At 55.3% G+C, this 6,000-nt stretch overlaps 1 protein-coding gene across 1 annotated transcript in view; it reads left to right on the top strand.

Moving 5' to 3' along the window:
- Nucleotides 1-1,578: 1,578 nt before the first annotated feature.
- LOC105188720 (uncharacterized) overlaps nt 1,579-6,000 on the top strand; it is a 33,198-nt gene continuing 28,776 nt past the window's right edge. Inside the window, exon 1 of the mRNA XM_019843948.2 lies at nt 1,579-2,070. The gene's annotated coding sequence lies outside the window, so the exon portion shown is untranslated. The remainder of the gene's footprint in view (nt 2,071-6,000) is intronic.

Below are 6,000 nucleotides of genomic sequence, written 5' to 3'. Positions count from 1 at the left end.
GCGTTGGGATCGCGCTCTTCTTTATTCTCATCTCGGTGTTGCGACCCCCACTACGAAATCCCGCTCTCGTATCGAACGCCTCGTGACGTCATTGAACTCTGTATGACGTCGTAGCAGCGGTTCTCACTCGAAAGAAAAGCCTGCCGGCGATCCGATGGCGATTCACACCATCGGGCGGGGGAGGGGGGGGGCATGCCCGACCGATGTTTGATAACGCGATATTTACCATTGCAGCGTAGCCGATTTCAATTCACACGCGAATTATCGGCATTTAATCGTCTTGCTAAAGACACGAGTTTTATAAACGGGAGAGAGAGAGAGAGAGAGAGAGAGAAAGGCGACTTTGAGGGAATATCTTTCCGGAAATGAAAAATGGAAAGTACATTTCACAGATCGCGTGTTCGGCGCGATCGAACGATCGCTAGGAATATACATCGGGAAAGTGCATAAACTTGACGTAAATTTGAAGGCCTTTCTCTCTCTCTCTCGCGCGCGCGCGCGCGCGGCGAGTCGCGTCTTCTTCAATCTGTGTTAGCGTAGACCTTACCTAGCTCGGCCGCGCAACGTTCGCGACGTCGTTATCGGCCTTTCCGAACTTCCATTCGACCGAAAACTGGCGTGGGCTGGCTGACAGTGCATAATTGCGCGCCCTAGCGCGCGCGTAGAACAACCCTAAGTCGAGAGGGACGCGAGGGCAGGAGTTGGCGTCCGTCGCCAACTCCCCGGGGACCATTGATCTGACATTCCCCGCGATGACGTCACGGCCGTTCGATGGAAACGGGTCAAACGTCACGAAAAATGGTTTCGCTCGAAATCTCTCGGCTGTGATTCAGAACGCTGGCCTGAGATACGCGATGGTTACGCATAACGGAACGGTCGATCAACCGAGATTGATCTTCGGACTTTTTGGACGCGCGCGCACGAGGCGATTGTGATTCGCGGTAATTTGGGAGAGGAGGACTTCAAGTTTCGCGTCAGCGAGACGCATTTGCGTCGATTGCGGTAGCGTTGCGACCACCGCTCGAGTCCACGGTGGACGCTGTTCGCTCCCGCTATGGCTATGGGAATTCCATAAATCCGCGCCGACGCGCGCGTTAATTTTCGCGAATGTTATCTCGCAACAGAAATCAATTACCGCGCCTCTAATCCGATAGCCGGGTGTAACAGAAAGCGGAACATTTATCGGGAAACCCCTGTCGGAAGTTCACTAAACTCGAATACCGTAGACCCTACGTGAGATTGTTAGCTCGGGGGTGGAATGGGAGATGGCAAGAGAGAGAGAGAGAGAGAGAGAGAGAGAGAGAGGGAGAGGGGGAGGGCCTGGCGTCGACATTGGCGAAGCTATTCCTTCAACGAATCGGAGGGAGCAGCAGGAGCGCATCTCGCAGGAGAGGAGACTTCTCGCAAATACCCACAACCCTTGTTTCTTCCCGGGCGTCCCGACCACCTTGCTCTTCCCTCTCCTTTTATCGATCCTTCTCCAACTACAGCAGCCTCTGTTACAACCAGCAGCAGCACCAGCAGCACCAGCAGCACCAGCAGCGTCGCCAGCGATCAGCATCGCCCATCGCGTATCCCTTCAGTGGCTGCCCGGCCACCACGCCGGCACAACTACTTCGATCGGTCGGCGCTGCTCCTCCACGCATTGCGTCACGCAGCCGTCGCGAGCGGCTCGCTCGAGAGAGAAAGAGAGAAAGAACCCCCGTCGGCGGGTTCTCCGGAAGTCGGCCGACGCGCCGGCCGGGCGCGCATGAACCGCGGCGCGGGCGCAAGCGGGCGCAAGCGGGGCGAGCGAGCGAGCACGGAGGGTGCACGGAGCGCCAAGCAGTGCGCTCACAAGGGTTGTTTCTGGCTGCAGGCGCGCCAGTGCAGCCGCCGGTATACCGCCAGTCCGGCAGTCGCGCGGCTCGGCGATGTCTCGGCTGAGCTGTGAGCTGAGCTGAGCGCGCACGAGGAGGAGGCTCGTGTCGCCGGCGCGGAGTCACCCTCTCGGCGCTCCTCCTTCTCTCATCCTGCCCGACGCTCTTGCTGCCTGTCGCGGCGGCTCTTCGAGGGGTGAGACAGAACGACGTAAGTGTGATCCTGCCGTGACGTGTGCCGATCTCTCTCTCTCTCTCTCGCTCTCTCTCTCTCTCTCTCTCTCTCTCTCTCTCTCGGTATAGTACGCGAGTACGGGTCCTGGGTGCTTGCACGTGTCGCGGATGTGAGGGCTTTTCGCGTCGCGTCTGCCATTCTTCGAGGGACGCCGTTGCGATGCGTCGTCATCGCGCGGATGGCGCGTGGCGAAGGATCCGGCGCGGAACGTGGGGAAGTAACTGTTCGAGTCATAATTCCGCCGATTCCACACAACGACGTGATGTATTATCGCGGCGCGCTCGACGGAGGGTAGACGCGCGCGAGCGACGGTGGTGTTGGTCGATGCTTGATTGGAGCGGAGACGTGCGGGGGGGAGTATACGCAACGCATGCTTGGCGGGAACAATGACAGGTGACGAGAGACATGGTCTCTCTTTCTCTCCCTCTCCCTCGCCCCTTTCGGCGAGTCGCGCCGTTGCTCGAAATACGTTAGGTTCGTCGGGAGGAGGAGTACTCTGTTTTACGAGGATGAATGAAACACACGGAGGTGTGGAAATCTTTTCCAGAGCGACTTCTTCGCGTCGAAGTCGAGGCTGAAGCTGCTCTAGAGCTAGAGCTTTCTCGCACGCTCGTGGCCAGTGAATGAGAGATGACACGCTCGTGACTTTTATACGTGACTCACTACGTGAGAGATACCGCTAATTGTCAAGAGGTCCGCGGTCAAGTCCAAGCGAATCGAATTATGGGGTGAGAATCGATAACGAGGCGATGGCACGTGATGGTGCGGTAGTTGACAGAAAACTGATCGCGTAGCCTGCATTACGGCCACCCGAGGGTCCCGCGCCTTCGTGATTGATGTTCCCTTATCTGGGCTCGCACCGGCGAGCACCGCGCGCGTTAAGTACTCGCGACTCGGTCTTTCTCCTTCTCCGGCAATCGTTATTTTACGTCAGCCAGATTTAACGTTACCATACATCACCGCGGCAGCTCTCGTCGTCTTTCCGTCACGCGGGACGTATCTTCTCGCGTACTCGTCACTCAGGAGCAGTACAAGGTGTGTACATCAGCGCGTGTAAAACGACACGTTTCTCTCGCGGCGAATCGATACTCTCTTGGATCAGAGTTTCGAATTGAAACTCGATTTGCGCTTGTTTCCCATCGCGCGCTGCGTCTTACGAAGACAATCTCTCTCTCTCTCTCTCTCTCTCTCTTCCCCTGCCCCTGTTCGTCGCTTCGACAAACGTCGTCGTGCGGCAGCCTAACGTCGCGCGTCGCGTCGTTATACTTCCTCGTCGAGCCGCGCGAAGCGACGAAAAAAGAGTGGCCAGATCGATCCTAATAGCGCAGCACGTCAATCGAACGAAACTTGACAGTGGAAAAGGCATAAAAATAGCGATGCGGAGCGTGTACTTGGCCGTAGAATATCGCGGTTAGACGATGTTATCCCGCAATGTTGGGTGTCCTTCGGTCGCGCGCGACCGCCACAGCGTTACGCTGTGTCAAGGCGAACTGCATACGTACATGTGGATGTCAGATCAGCGCGATAATTCGCGTATCCTAACAACGTAATAATTTCTGCACGTTTCGACCGCTACTCGCGACTGGCCTCTTGTCGCGCTTGTCCATCGCCGCGATTACACGGAGGTGCGGCTGACACATAATCCGTACGAATTTAGGATACTAAAGGTACACACTTGCGCTTGTTGGCTACTCGTCCCTCTCTCTCTCTCTCTCTCTCTCTCTCTCTCTCTCTCTCTCTCTCGCGCCGTTCCACGTCGCGGCTCAATTGAGAATCGGAAGAAGCCCGCAGATTAGACTGTTATGGGAGACGCAGAAAAGCCGCGACGAGTGAATTTCCGCGCGTTATCGTCGCGCGTTATCGTTGTTGACGTTAATTCCGCGAGCGATTGCGTTCAAGCGGCTTTAATTGCGACGATCGCGCAGTGAGTTCTGGCATTAATTGCCGGCCGTGCCGTGTGTACGCGCCGCGAGGCCTCGATCGAAGGCGCCCGCTGGGAAAACGTTTCCAACCCCATGACCCTCCTGTGAAAGGAAATCTGTAAAAAGCTTGCGGGCTGACCTTGTCCTTCGCGAAATTACGCCGTGTCGCACACACCGTCGTGAAATCCCGCAGGTGGTGTATGTTTTCGCGGCGCCGAGTGCGAAGTGCAAAACAACGAGTCGATATATCGATTTATTTCCGATAATATATTACCTCCCATGGCGATAACACGTGCGCGCATACGTATCCTATCCTATCCCGTATATCGCCATCGACGGTTCCTATCAGCCCCGTTGTATCGGCTTTTTTCGTGTTTAGCGCGTCGTCCAAATTGTCGACGCGCTAGGGAGGAAAAAAGAAAAAAATAATAAATTCGTTCATCCCCGTGTGTGCGTTACGTGTACACGGTGTGTGACGTATCGATCGATTGTTGCACGCGCCTTTCTCCAGAAATAACTGCAACACGATAATCACTTTCAACAGGCGAACGCAATTTTAACGAATAGCGCGCACACACACACACACACACACACACTGCGCGAAAGGCACCGCCCGGCAAAAAATTTCCAATACGGCACGCGCGCGATATTATTATTCCACGCTAGAAAATCCTCCGTCTTCGTGGCGACGGCGGCGGGATAATTGATAATTTTAATTCCTCGCGACGTCGTGAAACGCGAGAGAGCGTCGCTCTCAAACGGACGCAATCACCGGGTTCTACACCGGGCGGTCGCCTGGGATTCCGTCGTTTCCGGGTTCCGACATGTCTCTCTCACCTTCGCACGAGTCGTGAATACGATTTGAATTTTAGTTGATAAAAAAGAAAAAAAAAAAAGAAACAAGCAACGCGTACACGTATAAAGAGGACGGGGCTGGTGTCACGCACGCGCATACCGAATTTCTTACGTTTCCCTGCGCGTGCCTTTGCGTGACTCTTGCACGTCGTTGAGTTTCCCACATCATTTCAAAGTACGCTTTAACGCGTACCGGGCTGCGTTTCGAGGCGGTACTCGCCTCGGAGGACCGCGTACTCGCAGAGTACGCCTCCGGAGCGGAGACCGGCTCGCCGCCCTTATCGTCGCGCTTATCGCGATACGCGGAGACACTGAGACCTGACTGTATGTCAGGAAGTCACCGACACAAGCGAACGCGAGCCCGACACGTCACGCGTGTGCACCACCGCTGGCTGGCTGGCTGGCTGCATCCTCCTACAGAGCGAAGCGAGACAGCGGGTGCACGACCTGACTCGGACGGAGTCGCCGATATAGAGCGAGGTGTGTGTGTGTGTATATTTCTAGAGCAGCCGGTTTAAGAATAGAACGCCGAGTAGACGCCTGAATCAGATATAGACGGTGAATGACCGACAAGTAGATTACGAAATTTCATTGAAGTCCAATGGCCGCGCGCGTTCACGGTGCGCGCTGCAGTTGCATCTGCCAGCCGCCTTGTCCCGCTGCTTGACAGGGTGGACCGTTAATTGGATGTTTTCGTGATATCGAGCGAATTATCGATCTTGCCTGCATCGCGCGAGATAAAGAAAGAGAGTTGGAGAGAGAGAGAGAGAGAGGGGGGGAGGGAGGACGGGAAGAAGGAAGAGGGAAACTCGACGATCGAGTTTCGCGATGACCGTGCTTGTTCCCGGCAGAATAATTACGGATGATCGACGAGTTACGGCCGTTTTAATCGCGCCGACGACTCGATTTATCATAATCGACGGAGCTCGCCCGTAAACGAGCTTAAATAAAGAGTCGACCATAATTACCCCATCGGTGAGGCGTTTCTCATATCGGATTCAACGGGGAGCGTTTTGTCTGCCCGGGTCGACCGGGGGTTGGGAACATTCGCACGTAGAGTCGGGATAGAGTCTATATATCTACCTGAGCGTCTAATTCTTTATTCTCAGCAGAGGACCTCCTATATCAC

Source organism: Harpegnathos saltator, unplaced genomic scaffold, assembly GCF_003227715.2.
Source record: "Harpegnathos saltator strain DR-91 unplaced genomic scaffold, Hsal_v8.6 scaffold384, whole genome shotgun sequence".
NCBI lineage: Eukaryota > Metazoa > Arthropoda > Insecta > Hymenoptera > Formicidae > Harpegnathos > Harpegnathos saltator.
The sequence above is the reverse complement of the archived record's forward strand: the minus strand, read 5'-3'. Positions and strand labels throughout refer to the sequence as shown.